We start from the raw sequence: 18,219 nt of genomic DNA, 5'->3' as shown, positions 1-18,219 counted from the left end.
CTGATCACTTATACTGGTAAAGGTGTATTGTCTGTACCTGGCCTTAGTGATGAAGAATCTACCACAACCTTTGGTAACCACTGAAACAATTTAACTGTTCCCCTAGTGTTAAAAAAAAATTGCCTACCAGGAGTCTGAATTAGTTTAACCTGGATCTTGTTGTCTGCTCTGCTATCAGATCACTATATCAAACTAGGTACTTATAGATGTGGATCAAATTAACTTTGTTAAACTAAACAGATTAAGTTCACTTACTATATGTTTTCCAGTTCTTTAATGATTCTTGTGACTCGTCTTTGAACCCTCTCCAGTTCATCAATATTCTTTGTGAATAGGGGCCATCAGAACCGGACACTGGTCTAGTTCTACTCATATCAGTGCCAGTTAGGTCTTCATGCCCTCCTCTTGGAACTAATGACTGGGTAAGTCCTTCTGGTCACAATGTTATACTGAAAGTTCACGATTAGCTGATTATGCACCATAGCTTGCATGTCCCTCTGCAGTGCCATAGCTTCCAATGCTTCCTGTAGGGCCTACATTTTCCAATCCTGGATGCATGGCCTTGTATTTGGCCATATGAAAAGGCTGATATTAAAAAGCCAGCTTACCACATAATTCAGATTCCTTGTATCCATAACCCATCCTCTTCATTATTTACAGCTGTTCCAGTCTTCATGTTATCTGCAAACTCTATAAGCAATGATTTTATGTTTTCTTCCAGCCCATTGGCAAGCTTATTAAATAGCATCAGCCTGGTAACTGATCCCTGTATGGCCCACTAGAAGAACATCTGCTTTAAAGAACGGATTTATATTAAGTTCCAAAGAATGGATTTACACACAATGTATAGCCAAAACATCCCTTGCCAAGGGAAAAAAACAAGGAAGGTTGAAAATTTGTCCTCAAATTTTGTCAGACTGTGAGTTCATCTTACTGATACCTGAGTCCTAAGGAGTTATTTGTACCATACTGGGCAAAAATAGGGCCTCTTGAATTTACAATCTAAAGTGCTGATCCTGCAAATGTTTATGCACATTCCTAACTTTAAGCACATGAGTAATCACACTGAAGCTAATTTACAGCAGCTTGAAATCCAGCCCTAGAAATGGAAGGTGTAGCCGGATGAGGGGAACTGGAGTGAAAGGGTCGTCTTTCAGGAGGGACCTACTTTTGGACAGACTCAAAGGCTGAGGAATTAATGACAAGGCACAGCATCCTGGCAGCTGAAATACAGAGTGCCAGCCTGCAATACCATCCTCTCAACATGCTTGCTAAAGATTTCTTCTCTACAAGACAGCCTGCCTGCCACATCTGCTCTTTGCTGGTGAGAGTAAGACTGGTAATGAGTTCAGTGTGACTGCTCTCATTCTCAGAGTTAAACATGCCCTTAAATACTTGCAATGCTGACTCCTTAGACTGCTTTACACTTGGAAATTATGGTGTTTCTACAGAATTTTGAGGAACTATCAATAGTGTCCCCAGTATGCTTATAGACAAAAATTCATATTTTTGAATTTTCGAAGAGTTATCAGATAGCTAAGTGAAGGCCTGGAGGTAGAGGGAAGGGGTCTCAAGAGCCCCATCTTATTGTGCATTAAACACTGGCTTGGGAGTTAGATCTGAGGTCTATCCCCAGATCTGCCATCAAATACTCTTAGTCCTTTTTGAAGTGGCACTTTGAGGTCTCTCAGGGATCCACTGTGCTACATAGTGGACAGACCCATAAATAGAAACAGACCTGGCCCCTGTCAGCTCACTCCCTGCTTAGACAAGACATACAAAGATTGAGGGGAACAGAAACATGAAATGACTCAGCCAAGGTTCCATAGAGGTGGTAAATAGGTTCCTAATCTCTACTAGTGCCCAGGTAGGTTCCTTAGTCATTAGGTCATGGTGGGTTTGCCTACATGAGATGCTTAATGTGCAGCAGACTGATTGACTGCACATTACAGTGTCACGGCAAAAACCGTGCTATTATGCTAATATACAGTAGTATTAGTCTACTGCGCATTAACCATCACAAAAAAGCATGCAATGGGGCTAGTAGGGCAGCCTACTGTGCATTTATTTAGTATTTCCTTTTGTAAGTACTAAATTTAATGCACAGTAGGCACTGCACATTAATGAATGTGTAGGCATGCCCAGCGAGTCTCAGCAAGATTAAAGATGCAACCTTTCATAAAGACCATTTTGTTAAGTAAGTACTATGATATCTGTTGTATTGTGGGTCAGGGAGGCAAGTGTCATGCTCAGAATAACAGTGCCCATTAGATCTTGGGCTTGCAAACACACATGCCAGTGATCAGTTCTAAATGTGTGAGTACATCCAGTGGTTCAGTGATTGCACTGCTCCTGCAACTGTGAACTCCAATGTATTAATCAATATTTCAAAGCTTGAATAGACATCTGTTGTTTTCCTTTTGTCTTCAGCTATGCTGAGAACTATTAGTCGGCACTTCCTCACATAACTTGCTGTGATTTCTTTTAGCAAAGATTTACAACATGGTGACTTAACAATGCCAGCAGAAACAATCATATCACCAGAACATTACTAACTTTTACAACTGATTTCTAGTAAGATGACAATGCACTGTGCATCATAATCAACAGCCATTTGATGTGGGTAGCACTACAATGACTGAAAACTGCACTTGCCAGTTTACAGGCCTGACTTGCGTTGTGCTGCTGAGTAACTGCTGAAAGCATAATTAAGTGAATTGGGAATGTTAAATATAGCAGCTGTTATAGATAGAACCTATTGGGAAACACCACACCTAACTTTATCCACCATTATTATTATCATGGTGATGATTAATAATGATGATGCTAATGCTTTCAGGTCTACAGATAATACGTGTCTAATTCTCCTGCCACTAATAATACTAACAACATTACTATTATTACTTGAGCTATTAATAAATACTCATTGCCTGCAGACCTCAAAAGATTTTATAAAGGAAGGTAGGTACAACCATCCCTGTTTCACAGATGGGTTGTGGCATGCCCAAGGTTACCCAGTTAACTGCAAAACTGGCATTGAAACCCCTTAATGGCAACTGTCGATCCTGGTGTATGCATGAAGGCCACCCAGACCTTCGATGCATGTGCCTGGGCAGGAATTTTTGGAGGAGTGGAGGCTGCTCAGGCCTTTCATTCTCCCTTTGGGCCACTGAGACAGAATCCAAAGACCAGACTGAGTCCAGATGTTTGGTGCCTCCATGGCTGTAGTTGTATAAGTGTCTGGGAATTGAACCCATGTAGACAAGGATTTTACCACTGAACCACAGGGGACTCCTCACTGAAACCCTTCTCTAATATAAATAGGTTGTTTTACTGCACCGTTACCAAATTATCTGAGCACTCTCCAGCAGAGCATTGTGGATCTTCTTTATCCATAAGCCGTACTTCATGCATGGTTGGCCCATACATTTCTTAATGTTACCTTGTGCTTCAGTTATTGCTGCTCCACCATGCCACATGAGCAGCAGTCTTAGTGCAATATATGCCTGTTTAGTTATGGGAATATATCATAATTCACATGGGCCGAAGGCAATAAGACTTGGGAAGCACGATGACACTAATATAGCATGTACTGTTCAAAGGACATTAAATTAACAAGGAAAAAATAAGGAGGAATGGAGCAGAAGTGCAAACACTTTAAAAAACTTAGTATCTCTTTTGCCACCTGGTCAGGACCACTACAGAGTTTGCAGGAAAAATACATGCCCAGACACATTATTGTGTTGGCCAAGCTCAAAAACATTGCTTCTATACAATTATAATACTGTTCAGTCTTATCCTGGCTTCCAAAGCATGATGGTAAAAGCACGAGCAGACATGGGGCACATCCCTACAGCAGGAATGCGTGTTTCTCCCAGGAGAAAAAGCAGCCGCACAATATGTACTGCTGCTGCTTGACCCTGGGAAATGTCTGTGCACGCACACTCATGCGTTGCCCCAAGTGAGGTAGAGGAGGCTTGGGCCAGCACCTGGGCTGGCCCCAGCAGCCTTACCTGGGGTTCTGAGGGCCATTGTGGCCTGCAGCCACAGCAATCTGGTAGCATGGGTCCTAACCAGCAGCCAGAGTGTGGCTCTGGCTGGCCAGGTTCTGGTTTCTGGTGGCACATGCTCCCACTATGTATACTGCCCTGCTTTTTTAAGGTGTGGAGGTTTTTTTTGACACCAGGGTCTCTCAGTGTCAAATCCACCCCCTGCCCTGCACTGCAAATTAACAGTATAGGGAACGCCTGCATGTGCAGAATGCGGCACTGCAGATGGGTCTGCGGTGCCACATACCACGTCTATGCTCTTCTGGACGTGCCCATGGATGTGTTGTAGGCTCACAACATTTCCCTGTAAGATAAGGAGGCATTTTCATGTCCACATTGATGCTGGGCACACTGACACACACACTCACAAAAATGAGGTTCACATTTATAGAAGACCATGCTCAAAAGTATTTGGACGTCTTGGACAGCTAGTGCAGTACAGCACGATGCCAATGAAGTTGAGAACTGGATGCAAACCCATTAATTGCAATTGGACTACTCATGTGTGTAAATTTAGACAAGCGCTGAAACACCTTGCTGAATCAGAGTCAAAATGGGCACAGATCCATTGATTTCAGCAGAGCTACACCCATTAACAGCAGGTGATGATCTTGCCTAAAGCTTCCAGTATGTGGAAATCAGGGGTTTGGGTGAGAACATTTCTTTGCATGGGTGCAACTTTAACTTGTGCCCACAAAGCTCAGGTCTTTTGAACATGCAATTCATACCCATGCAAAAGGACATAAATGCTTAAAAAATTAGGTCTGGCTAACTGGGCTCAAGGTGTGCAGGAAAGTTGTGGCAGGAGCGGTGTGGCAGAGCTGCAAATAAAACCCTGATCTTTTGCCTTTCAGGCATGTATCTTCAAAACAAGACTATTGTTTCTCTGTGCATCTGTATCTGTTGTCTTATCAAAACCAATGGCTTCTCTCTTATTATTAAAGAGTTCTTGGAAATCCATCATTACATCTTTAAAAAAGCTTCATAATTACTAAACCCTATACCTTTTTTTGCAATTATTGCCGGACACTTATAATTGTTCCCCCCTTCCTACACTTACCATTTCCCTCCTACACTGTGGGTAGGTCTACACATGCACCTTAATGCACAGTAGCCTATTTTACTGTGCATTAGAGCATCATGAAAAAAACATGCTAATATGCTAATGTGCAGTAAAATTAGGCTACTGTGCATTAAACATCACTATAAAAGTATGTGCTTTTGCTACTGTGCATTAGGGCAGCCTAATGTGCATTTAGTTAGTACTTCCTGTTAGAGGTACTAAATGCACTGTAGCAAACATGCATTAATGAACGTGTAGATGCACCTATAGAGAGGCAGAGCCTGGCACTAACTGGCATGGTTCTAGAAAGGCCATTGGAGCAATGGTGATTTGCCTCTGCTAAAGATCTGGGCCAGGGTTTCAGATCATATTTTTCTGAAACAGGTTAGTCCAAGACTTCTGTCTCTCTCGTTACGTTTTTGTGTGTGTATATCTACACTTCACCACCCAGAAAACTGAGGGAAGGCAACAACAATAACCTTGTTAGGCTTTACCTGGCCCACCCAGGCAAATGCTATTTCTAGATATACATGGAAAACCCAAGCCTTGTGGAGTGAGTCCGTCCTTTAATCTAACATTTCATGTATGCTGCTAAGCCTAATGTTTAATTTGAAAAAACAACCTGAAAATAGCATTAAAGGAAGCAGAGGATTTGAACAGCTCTATATTTTTAAGATAGTGTTTCTGAAAAACACTATATTTGAAAACTGATCCTTTCACCATGAGGTTACTGAAACTATAGAGCCATCACAGGCTTCCTGTGAGATAAGGCTTGTAATTTGGAACTGGGTAATGGAGTATAAACAACACTATTCACTTTGTATTAAGAGGCAGTGTGTAATCACCATGCTGTGCTATTTTACCCTGGGTTCCAGAGTGGTTTGGGCCTATTTGTTCTCAAGAGTTAAAGTTAATGAAACATGATAATGAATGTAGCTCACCCACTGCTCCCAGTGCCAAATGCAGTGTGTTACTGCAGATTCCTTGGGGTTTGAAGGGGGAAAAAATCCTGAATCCGAGGAATTTTAATTCACAGTCCCACATACCTTCTCCACATACAGAGCTGTTGCATGGACTTGTGGATGCAGAACCTGGGGTGCTTTAGAACTGCACAGAGAGGGAATTAAACTCTTAGCACTCTTGTTCCCAATCCCGTGGTTGGGGTCATCATGATGTCCATTTGGTACTGTTTATTGGTTTAAGACCCTTCTGGTTCTTTTCTTCCTCCTTTTCTCTTATATGCATCCCTGTAACTGGCACAGGAAGGAAACATTATGGCAATTCTGTGCCACGAAGGATTCCTTCATGCGAGTGCCTGGTTACTGACTTGCAGGCATCTCTACACTGATAGAGCAAGGCCCAGACCCCTGACCGCAGATATTTCATTTTCTTCTATTTAATTTTAACCCTATAGCTTATACATTTGGTCAGATGTAACTCCCGAAGCTGACCTTTGGCATGGATAGTGTTGGTTTTTGTGTTCCCGACTGAGGGACGGAAGTGACTAGCTTGAACTGTGAATTGTGCCATAGCAGTCTGGAAATTTCCAAGAGCTTTTCTAGGCAGACCTCTGAAGGATCTCAATGTATATATAGGTAGGCATCACAGGGGGGCATCCACAAGGCGTGCACACGTGTAGCATCTGCAGAACTGCATGTTTGCCCATACAAATCCTGTAATGTTCATCTCACTACTCTGTTACCTTAGCTGAACATATTCAAGTGTGGATGTTGTGGGAGCTAAGGCTTTAAGATGAAGGCTTTCTGTTCCTTACTGCAAATGCAATCATTCCTTATGATTTTTAAGATATGGACATATATAACACTTCGACAAGTTTAAATTTAGTCTGAAACTGATGCAGAGAGATCTACAAGCCTGTTAAACAGATTTAAATCTGTCTGGAACAATTCAAAAGTGCATCTGGAAAATCAAGTACTCTTTCAAACTGGTTCACTATTGACTGGGTCAGTGTTATATATGGACCCCAAGCATTCTGTGACCTGGGTCTGGTCAGTCTTCCAGGTATCCCATACTGCATCACTCCTCACTCCCTGGTTCCCCCGTCCTGCTGTAACTGGCCACTCTGATATGAAACCAGAAGTACTGCTCCTACTTATTCCCTTTTCTTGGCACTTTTTATCAATGAGCTCCCTTGCACTGTTTGTTCAATATAAGCTATCCTTTAATAACTAGCTGTGTTGTCACTTCCTACTAGACTCTGGCACCTCATCATTTTCCCCTCCAGTCCCCAGTTATCCTAATATGTGGGTCCAAACACCTCCCTCCTACTTACCAGGCACCCCAAGTTAAGGAAGCACAGGCCACTGAACTTTATCAAACTCATGTTTAGGAGAGATGAGAAAGCAGAAAAGTGAAAATGCTCCTAGCCACAGGTCACCCACTTCCTGGGTCCTTGAAAGCATGGATGCAGTATTCCCCTCAGCCCCCTCACTCACTATGAGGCAAGCTGTGTTGGATAGTCACTCCCATCCTCTGGTGTTGGAACCACAGCACTTCAGCATCTAAAAAGTGACTTCTACATGGAATAGTAGGACACTGTATGTATGCATGCCTCTGACTTGTGACAACCATGAACTGGTTCCCTCTCAGTGACATTTGGGAATTGGTCATTTGCTATGTGGGTCTACACCTTATTATGCAAAGTCCTTTTGGAGGCCAGATCTTGGATTGCATTTTTGCTGGTGAAACCGCTTCAGCCTCCTTTTAAAATCAACTCCTTGCTACATAAATGACATCAATAAGTCTATCCTGCTTCCTGTGGTACATGAAAATGTCATTACCGTGATTATAAGTGACTGTTTCACAGGCTCTGTGATTCTTTTGGTAAGTTCATCTACAGAGCTGGCTGAAAATGTTGCATCAAAACTGTCCCCAGTTAAAAGCTGGGTTTTCAACATGATACAAATCCCATGAAGTCTCATGAAAAAATTGGGAAAACGTGGCCTTGATTACTTTATGGTCTGGTGGCTAGGTAAGTGTCTCTGTGGTAGGACTCAGAGAGTATTGGTTCATTGATGGAACCAAGTCATCATGATAGAGGGTGACCAGCAGCATTCCTCAGAGTTCAGGACTCAGACCAATGCTTTTCAACATGTTCATCAATTATTTGGATTCGGGTATTAAAAGCAAACTAGCTAGCCAACTAGCAGATATCAGGAAGGATGTGGAGAAGCTTGAGAAAGACCAAAGGAGGGCCATATGCATGATTAGAGGCCTAGATACCAGGTCATACAAGGAGAGGTTGAAAGACTTGGGACTGTTCAGCCTGGAGATGACAAAACTCAGAGGGGATTTGGTGGCAGCCTATAAGTATTAGGGCTGTATGAAATTTCAGCAACTGTTTCATTTTGGAGGTGTTTTGGGCTGTTTCAGCACCTGAAAAACTGAATCCGAATCTAAGCAGAAGGCTCAGAAACATCTCCAAAATGAAATGAGGCATCTGAAACATTTTGGAAATGTTTCAGAGATATTTTGGAAAATGTTTGAATTTCAGAGCTAGGCTTGCAGAGAAACAGCTGTATGCTGCTGCCTTGCCATGTGATTTGGCTCCGCAGGGAGCAGAGATCTTCACTGGGGGTCTCCTCACCTCTGCTGCCCACCCCTTGCTGCCCCAGAGACATGGGGCTGTATGGGGTGGACAGTTGCGTTGAGGAGACCCTGACGTGGATCTCTGCTTCCTGTGGCAGGGTGGTGCTGGTCCCTGCCACGCAATCTGGCTCTGCAGGGAGGAGAGATCTGGGGTTGCATGGGGCGGCCAGTGGTGGGGAGGAGATCCTGGTGCACATCTCTGCTCCCTGAGGAGCCATGTCTTGTGGCAGGGCACTGTTGGTCCCTGCCACACAACCTGGCTCCGTAGGGATCAGAGATCTGCATGGGGGTTTCCTCACCTGCACGGAGGGCAGTGACCCTCTCCCTCTTCTGGATGAGCCACCCATGGCCCCATCCTGCTCCCTGCTGGGGCCCTGCAGCCCCTGGCTCCAACCCCTGCCTGGCTGGGCTTCAAAACAGATTTGGAGGTGATTTGGCAGAGCTGAATCTCTGAAACAGATTTGGCCAAAACGAAACAGGACAGTGATCTGAAACACCAAAATGAATCACTGTCCTCTGAAACAGCCAAATCCAAAACTGAATCGAAACACAACCATTTCACAAAGCTGTAATAAGTACGTCTGGGGCACACATCAGGGCCTGAGGGAGCATCTGTTCACCAAGGCTCCCCAGTGGAGGACAAGAAATAATGGGCACAAGTTGATTGAGGATTGCTTCAGGCTAGACACAAGGAAAAACTTCTTTATAAATTGAGTACTGAGGGTTTGGAACAGGCTCCCCCCAGAGGTGGTACAGTCACGTACTCTGACGAACTTTAAAAAGCTTTTTGATGCCCATCTTGCTGGGGGTCATCTGATCCCAGCAGTCTTTCCTGCCCAAGTGCAGGGGGACTGGACCCAATGATCTGTAAGGTCCCTTCCAGCCCCTAACAACTATGAAACTTAGTGTGGGCTTCTCTCAAAACGTTTTAGTGTTCCTCAAAAAAACAAACATTTTTTGTTTTCATTTTTTTGAGAAAAGTAGGGAGGAGAGAATTCTGCTGAAACTTTCAGTAAATATATATTTTTGTCTTCATTCATATTTTTCATTGGAAACTAGCCCTGTTTTTCAACCAGCTCTATTAACCAAACCTGGGTCAAAAAGATCTTCTGTTGCCATCACTGCTGGTGGTCTCTGGAGGTTCAGTGTAATAAAACCCCAGAAAAACAGGCTGATCATAGAAATGTGGGGTGCCAGAGACCTCAAGAGATTATCTAGTCTATCACCATGCTCTGATATACACAGATATACACAGGCCAGCTCTCATGTACAGTTGTCTCACCTGTCTTCAAAAACCTCCAGGGACAGGGATTTTATAGCTCCCTAAGGGAGTCTTTACTAGTGCTTAGCTGTCCTTGTACTTGGAAACAATTCCCTAAACTCTATCCTAAATCTCCCTTGCTGCAAATTAAGTCACTTCTTATCCTGTTCTCAGTGGCTACGGAGAACAATTGATCACCAGTGTCTTTGTAAGAACTTTTACATAATGGGAGACACTTAAGCTTCTCCTCAGCGTTCTCTTTTCTGGGCTAAGCAAATCCAATCCTTTCAGCCTTTCCTCATAGGTCATGTTTTCTGAACCTCTTACCATTCTTGCTGCTCCCCTTTGAACTCCAGTTTGTTTACCTCTTTCTTAAACTGTTGTGTTCAAAATAGGACACAATGCCCTAGCTGGGGCCTCCCCAGTGCCAAACAGAGCAGAAGAACATCTGGCAATCTTTCCAATATTTCCCAAAATGACAATCCTCCCTCCCTCCCTTTTTTAAAAAAAATCTCATTGTTGACTCCTATTCAGTTTGTCATTTCCCCTAATGCCCCAAGTGTTTTCTGTGATGCTGCTGCCTAGCCAGGTCTTACCCCCCCCCTGCTTTTTTTTTTGCATTTGATTACCCAAATCATTTTGTACTGGCCATTCTCATTTCCTCTCATTGATTTCAGTTCATTTCTGTGAACTGTCAAGATAATTTCAAACTCCCGTCCTGTCCTACAAAGTGGTTCCAGCTCTACCTAGCCTAGGGTGGCTCAACTTTTCAAAGTGACTTTCTAGTTCATCGTCCAAGTCCCTAATGAAAATACTACTAAACTGTACCAGACTTAGGACAGACCCTGGCAGGATCTCAGGTGAGATGTCCTCTCAGTTTGACAGAAAACCATTGATAGCATCTCTTTGAGTGTCAGTGTGATAACAGTGGTTGTCCTGAAGAGAACTAAGAGTATGGCTACACCACCTCAGCGTCATACCAGGAGTTCCACACTGAGGTCTTTCAGACTTGCTCCACACATATTATATCCTAAAGCAGGGGTTTTCAACCTTTCTGGATCAGTGTATCCCTGGCGGCCAGATGCGGAGCAGTGTACCACTGATGCCTGGATATAGAGCGGGGGGGCAGGGTGTGGGGGAGTGCAGCCAGATGTGGAGCAGCAATAGCCATCGTGCGCAAGCTTCCTCCGCTCCCCCGCATCCAGCTGGACAGGCAGCGCCTGCATGGCAGCACAGGATGGTGTGTGGCAGCACTCCGGCCCCACCCACCCGTGCATACCCCCTACTCAAGTACCCCCGGGGGTACCAACCCCCATCCTAAAGTGTAGTTGCTGTAGTACAGAACATTGCGGCAGTCAGTGTGCTCTCCCTTTCTCTTTCTCTCTCAGGAGAGCACTAAGGTACCTCCGTTACTCCCACTTTGGGAGGCAGTGTACAGTATTTCTTGCTATACCACTCCTTTGCTTGGTCCTGAGGCTGTGCAGGCATGCCCTAAAGCAGAGCTGTCCAAGTGGCAGCCTGCAGGCCACATGCAGCCCACGAGAGGGACTTAACAAGAGGCCCAGAGGCTCCAGCCCAGTTGCCACTCTCTATATCACTACTGCTGTGGCAGTGGCCAAAGTCTCTGGGCTCCCTGCCCCAGCTCCGGGGGGCAGGGCAGAGCAGTGGGAGGGGCTGGGTGCCTCTGCTGTGTATGCAGCAGGGGAGAGGGCTGGGCTGCTCCTGCTCACTCAGCAGTAGTGGGCTGAGCAGCCCATGCCATGTGCCTATCCATGAAGGGAGGCAGAGGGGAGGCTGCATGCAGGGGAGGGGTGAGCTGAGCTGGCTGGGATGCACACGTGGCAGGGTGGGGAACCGGGCTGGTTGGGCTGCCTGTGCATCAGGAGGCAGTGGGCTGGCTGGGCTGCCCTTGTGGTTGTCAGCCTCCAGATCTGCAGCCCACTTGGTATGTGGCCAAAGGCTGCCCAGCAGCTGGACAGCCCTCTCCTAAATCTATCCCTAGTGATAGCTGTATCATTCTCAGTGCTGAGAGATGGGCTGGAGTCCTGAAACTCCACTTATTTTACAGGGGCACCAAATGGGGTCATAGTATTAAAGCAGATGGGGCACACCAGATTTTGCTAAGCTGCTGAGGGGCTCAACTGCTTCATTTTTTTTAAGAATCCTCACCTGTGCTTCTACCCAAAGACCTGGCTATCACACAGGATGTATAAAACACTGGGCCGATGACTTCTTGTATCACTCCTGATCGGATGATTAACATATGCCAAATACCAGAAATCAAATAAGCCTGTGCCTGCGTACATACTAGGGACATGGGTCTCTTATGGAGGCATAGAACTTACATCATCTAATTGCTCTCAACACCAGAATACCAGGAGAGGTTTTCAAGAGAGCCTAGTTTTTAGGAGAACCAAACAGTCAACTGGGCTTGTGGTCCTAATCCCATTGGTCACTTCTGAAAATCAACCTAACTTACATACTTCATTAGCTATTCTTTTAATATCCCAAGGAACAATGGCCAAAGGCAGCATCTTTGAGATGCCTCATCCAACCTCTCTGGCAAGAAGGCTGTGAGAAAAGCAAGACCACAAATGGAGGGTTTGCGTACACTAGAAGCTACTATGGAATGAAGAAGCATAAGAATTCATAGCATGCTGACTATTCTGCATTAAATCCTCATGTGGGTACCCGCTACTCAACCAGGAGCACCTCTATGTAGTGTTGCCTTAATATATTTCCATTGTCCAAATCCTTAATAAAGTACTGAAGAACACCGAAGTGTGTTCCTTTGCACCACATGAGCATGTTTTTGAAGCATTACGCAGGTTCACATGGGGAGTTAGTGAGAAGCACCTGGACATTCTCATCTTAACTTCTTCCACACTACCTCTCCCATATAGAAAAACCCTGAATTGCAAGAGGGCTCTGGGTAAAGCAAAGGGAGCTGTAGATTGAAAGCAATTCAGGGCAGGGTCTTCTTGGTTCATGTTTGTATAATGCCTAGCAGAAGGCATCCTGGTCCAGGTCTAAGACTCTTAAGTTTTACTGCAGTCCAAAGAAATAAACAGTACAATGTACAGTACAGTACAACAGTACAAACAGCAGTTGGGTTTTTCAAGATACTGGGCATCATTATCTCCCATTGCTTTTGGTAGGATGCATGTATGCTCAGTATCCTGCTTCTGTACTGCTTCAGGTGTTCTCTCCATAAAACCTCATGGCTCATTGGGGTATAGCCAGGGAGGGGGGTAAGGAGAAGCCAGGAAAAAATCTCTTCTAAGCAGCATATTCACCTCCTCCCATAAAGGCTCAAGTCCATGTAAATGGTTAGTTAATGCTATTCAGAGCAATGCAGGCTCAGTGGAATGGAGCCTACAGTGCACTGAAGCATGTCACCCTGGGATGCCTGTCAGCAGTTCTAGTACTGCTAAGGAGTGTGGTAATGTTTGTATACTTTCCTTAGGTCAGGAAAGTATAGAGGATGGAGGCAGGGAAGATTTTGAGGAAGAAGTTCCACTGAGAGGCAGAGAAACAGAGTAAAGAGGAAGATTAGATAGTTTCCTCTCCAGCAAAGTTGAGGGGAAGACACATTGTCACACTGAAACATTCCATCGTCACATGGCAGAAGGCAGAAGGCCAGAATGAGTCAAGATCTCCACCTTGCTCTGTGCTCGATAGCTGAACAGCTTCAGCAATAGTTGGAAGCTCCACTCTACTGGCTGTGTCTTTGCTGGTCTAACAATACACTGTGACCCAAAGGCATTCCTTTGTGTGGGAAGCATTTGACTCATGTTACATTCCCTCTATTTTCATGTGAACAGTGAGGATTGAAACCATAGTTTTACAAACAGGAGAAATAGGAATTCATTGCGGAGGGTTGAGTTTGCATTAACGAATGATGGGATAATATGGGACAATATTATCTCTTCCTGATGCAGAGGGGTATAAGTTGCACCCCAACTACCACCTGGACCCATTGCACTTTTGGACTACCAGGCTATTTGTCTTTCTAAGTGTTTTGGGAGTGGTGAAAGCATCCTTAAGTCCACTGCAAGCTCTGTAGGAACTACAACCCTGAAGGCTTCTTCATTCAGGTAATGGAACAGCACCTCCCCAGTCAATCTATGCCACTCTTGGAGTGGAGTTGTATGGCTATAGCCACATTACATCAGGGCAATCAGCCCCAGGAAGAGCACTCTGAGAGGAAGAGAATGCATCAAGACTTAAATGGAAGAAAATAGCCTGGGATAGATCTAACTTAGTGGCAGTGCAAGACAATGGACCTTTTAAACATAATGTATAGCAATGCAGCTTCAAGGTTTTTATCAGCTGAGACTTTGAATATAATATCAGTATCTGCCTGGATTCCTCCTACCAATATGAGTGCTGTTCACCTGTGTGCCCCCACTGATGGGTATTGCTACTTACTGCATAACTGGAATTTCAAATCTAGTCAAGTATCCTTTCAAACGGGTGGACTTCCTCTTCATTCATTATTGTTCATAATGAATATTGAGTAGAGGAAATGCCTATTAGCTGCAGCTTTCTTTCATTTCATAGGACTCTACATTTTCCTGAGATGTCTCTATAACCAAGTGACAAGGGCAGGTGAATGAGACACAGTTGGTCTTGTTGGACAAAGCGAGAATTATTTACATGGGGTCTGATCAAAGCTATATTGAAATCTATGGAAGTCTTTTGACATGCTTCAATGAGTTTTGCGTCAGATGCATGATGTCTAGAGCAGCACTGGAGCAACAATGACTTTCACATGCCTCACCGCTAAAATCAGGCCAGGCTACTTGCACTTTACAGTCATCCTCAGCATTTTCACTTTGTAGTTATTGCATCAACTGACCTCCAGAGACCCAAAGAATGGCACCATGATACTGAAAAGCTTCTCTATATTTATCCCAGCCATGCAGTTGGTCCAATAAAAGATATCGCCTACAAAAACTCCTTACCGTAATCATCACATTGGCTCTATTACCATCCACACAAGCATTTTCTTCAAATCAAGATGCTGATAGGTCAGAAGTCACACAATTGATGCTTTGGTTTGTACTACAGTGGCATCCTTATCTAAATCCAGTCACCACTCAAAATGAGTCTAAGTCAACAGAGTTAATTGAGTTAAAGTACTGAGAGCAAAGAGAGATTTGCGGCTGTGCATGTTGGTGGACAAGTTAATCACTAAGCAAACACTTTGTAACAAGCAGAAATGGGCAGAACAGGTTCGATTTTAATGCTCAGGTATATGCTGCTGATGTACTGTGGCTATGGGAAACATTTTATTTTATTTTTTTAGAAATATATCAAATATACATAAAATATATCAAAATTTCATACTAACATAAATCACCGCTAGAATTATCATACAAGCAACCTCTATGGGAAGCAGTTATAAAAGTTGGAAATGGAATTTGAACAATGTCATAGAGAATATAAAATAGTCACACATGATGCTGTGTCATTTCCATGATTGGGAACTAATCTGAGAATCATCCTTCAAGTCCTCACACATGATCACTCCCTAGTGTTTGGACACTGGTCCTTCATACACTAGTAGCATCATGCTTAGCGGATAACTGATTTGGTATCAGGCAACTCATCATGAGACCTTGTAGCTCCAATGGAGAGATAATCATTGACCTGTAAGTGTTGTAATCTGAGGATATGATGGATAGCTTGGAGAGATCACAATTCCTGGGTGATCACTTTGTGCCTCCCCAGGTGGTATAGGCATACACCACTGGGCAGAGAACTCCCAAAGTAAGCAAGTCATCAGATATTGATCCCAGCAGGGGGTGTCATGTATTGTCCCGTCTGTAGAACCATAGCATCCCCTAGTGCCTCTGGTGGTTACTTTTTATAAAGAGAAAGGTGGATATAAATGGTTGTTAGTACACAGGGGCATTCATCAAGGACCTGGGTCCCCACTGTAGTCAGGGTTGCATCAACACTTGAGGCCAGATTGTAAGTGGTATTTAGCTGCCTAATTCCCAATGATATCAATGGAAGTTAGGCATCGAAATACCTTTAAACCTAGCCCAGGGAGCTGACAAAGCAGATTTATGGCCAACTTCAAGAGATGCAGAAAGAGAAAAATATTTGGGAGATGAGGGGAAGGAGTGAGATCATAGAAATATTAACAAATTGCATATGAGAGAAACAGAGCCAGAAGGCCTGAAAAGTGTTGGATGAGAGTAATTATCTGTTATGTGCACTGAAGCTATCTAGTATGAGTCCAAGCTGTTCAGGTACAATTTTCACCTGCAGAACATGTGCTCGTTTTTTTTTTGCATTAAGCAACCAGATTATTGTGTACCTTCATGTCTGCGTATAAGTGCTCAGATCCATGCCATACTCATTTGGCAAGTTAAAAATGCAGCTAGAAATCCCACAAGTGTAAGCCTCATGTTCAAGAAGGGAGGGAGAGGCAGATATACATCCCATATATCCTCAGAGACTAACCAACCCATGGCTTCATGGGTGCCACTAACTAATTAGGACTTGGCTGGTTGAATAGACATATCAGGTTCTTAGTTGGAAGACTTGAGGTCCAGTTACTCGATGGGGATGGGGGCTCAGAGTCTTACAGCATTAGTATGGGTCCTGCACTCCCTCTGGCTGGGAAAACTCATCTCAGACTACAGAAATATACAAATCCATGCCCAGGCAACCACTTGTAATGATTACCTTGTTTGCAACATTTCTGGAGACTAAAACTATAGCCTCTGTATTAAACTTATGGGCTTGCAACTACACACTAACTGATGAAATTAGGTACCTAACTTAATTGGTAGAGACTCAAGGTGTCAGATTCTCTTAAACCTATTAGCTGCCTAAGTGCAATTCTATTTCAGTATACACTAATCATTGAAAAAAATATTAATGGAAAGGCATTCAGGTCCTCCTCAGTGTCATCTTTTGTGGCTTAAGGATCAGAAGACGGTGTGATACAAAAATAGACATGTTAACATTTTCTCAGTGACTCAAGGTTGAAAAGAGTTGTGGGAAGGCATCTAATAAGTGGAATAGGTTCTGGTCTCTCTACTGCTTTATATCCAGAAGGCCCTGTAAGCAACCCCACTAAAGGGATAATTATATTTGTAAAATCAAATTAAAGCTTCCATGGTTTAACATATAAAATTCTCAGACACAGTGATTTTTGTAGCACAATTGGGAAAAGAAAGATGTTTAGCCTTGAGATCATGTGATATGTGGCTAGTTTCCTACAAAACATAGGAAGAAAATTGCTGTTAAATGTATGGGTTTGAGGATACAATAATAAAGCCCAGTACTGTATTTCATTCCCTTTAACAAGTGCTGAATATGCAAAGACTGCCTTGCCAGCTTTGCTTTCCATTTTGGATGCTGTTTAAAAGCTGTATGCATAATGATTTACAGATGCCATCCATTTTATTGATTATATGAGCACGATGCACAAATAGCACTGGCTGAATTCAGCTGCAGAGATCCACTTAGAATGGCTCCCTTTTGGGGAAAAAAAATTAAATAAAGCCACCATATGAATGGGTCATTGAGAACAGGCTGGAGTATATTCCCTATAGTCATTCTTAAAGTTCAAGGGCAGGGAAAAAAATTAAAAAAAAAAAAGCTGTCTCTACTCACAAAAATTTAATTTCTGACAATGTGCATGAGAGATTTTTAAAAGAAAAAATAACCCACACTTTTATATATATATAATCATGGAAAAACATACTAAGCTCTTGACTCAAAAGTTTTGTTTTTTTCCAGTGATTCCCTTCCAGGCTTTGTGCACCATCTTATAGTCATGTCTGCTGGGTGAGCACTGAACTAACACATTTAGAAGAACTCTGCAATTTTGACACATCGCATTTCAAGTATCAGCTTGCTGGAAGTGCAGTGGAGGGGGCTGAGGACGGAAGCAGTGCATGTTTTGCCAACACACCTGCACAAGCTTTGGGCTCTCCTGGACAATATGTGAACTAATGATGTATAACCTGTAGAGGCTGGCAATACACTCTCTGAAGACTATAGCAGACAGGCTGTGCATGCCTCTTATTTCTCAGGGGTTTTTTAAAGAAAGACTCTGCTGTAGGTAAGGACATTGTGTTAAAACTGAGCTGTGCTAATTATGTAGGACTTCTAAAGAAGATAAGTAACAAATGACGATTTAATTACAATATTGCAGACCTGCTCAGTACCTCTACTAAAACAAACAACAACAACAAAAAAGAATAAGGAAG

At 43.5% G+C, this 18,219-nt stretch overlaps 2 long non-coding RNA genes across 2 annotated transcripts in view; both read left to right on the top strand.

Moving 5' to 3' along the window:
- The window catches only part of LOC109286488 (uncharacterized), a 200,863-nt gene that overhangs the window by 111,148 nt on the left and 71,496 nt on the right, over positions 1-18,219 (top strand). The gene's annotated exons all lie outside the window — the stretch shown is intronic.
- On the top strand, positions 1,066-18,009 carry LOC109286487 (uncharacterized). Its single transcript, XR_002094545.2, has 2 exons — positions 1,066-1,324; positions 17,747-18,009. It is a non-coding gene; the product is annotated as an uncharacterized LOC109286487 (long non-coding RNA).

This window comes from Alligator mississippiensis, chromosome 1, assembly GCF_030867095.1.
Source record: "Alligator mississippiensis isolate rAllMis1 chromosome 1, rAllMis1, whole genome shotgun sequence".
Lineage (NCBI taxonomy): Eukaryota > Metazoa > Chordata > Crocodylia > Alligatoridae > Alligator > Alligator mississippiensis.
Note: the sequence above shows the minus strand (reverse complement) of the source record. Positions and strands in the feature narration are given on the sequence as shown.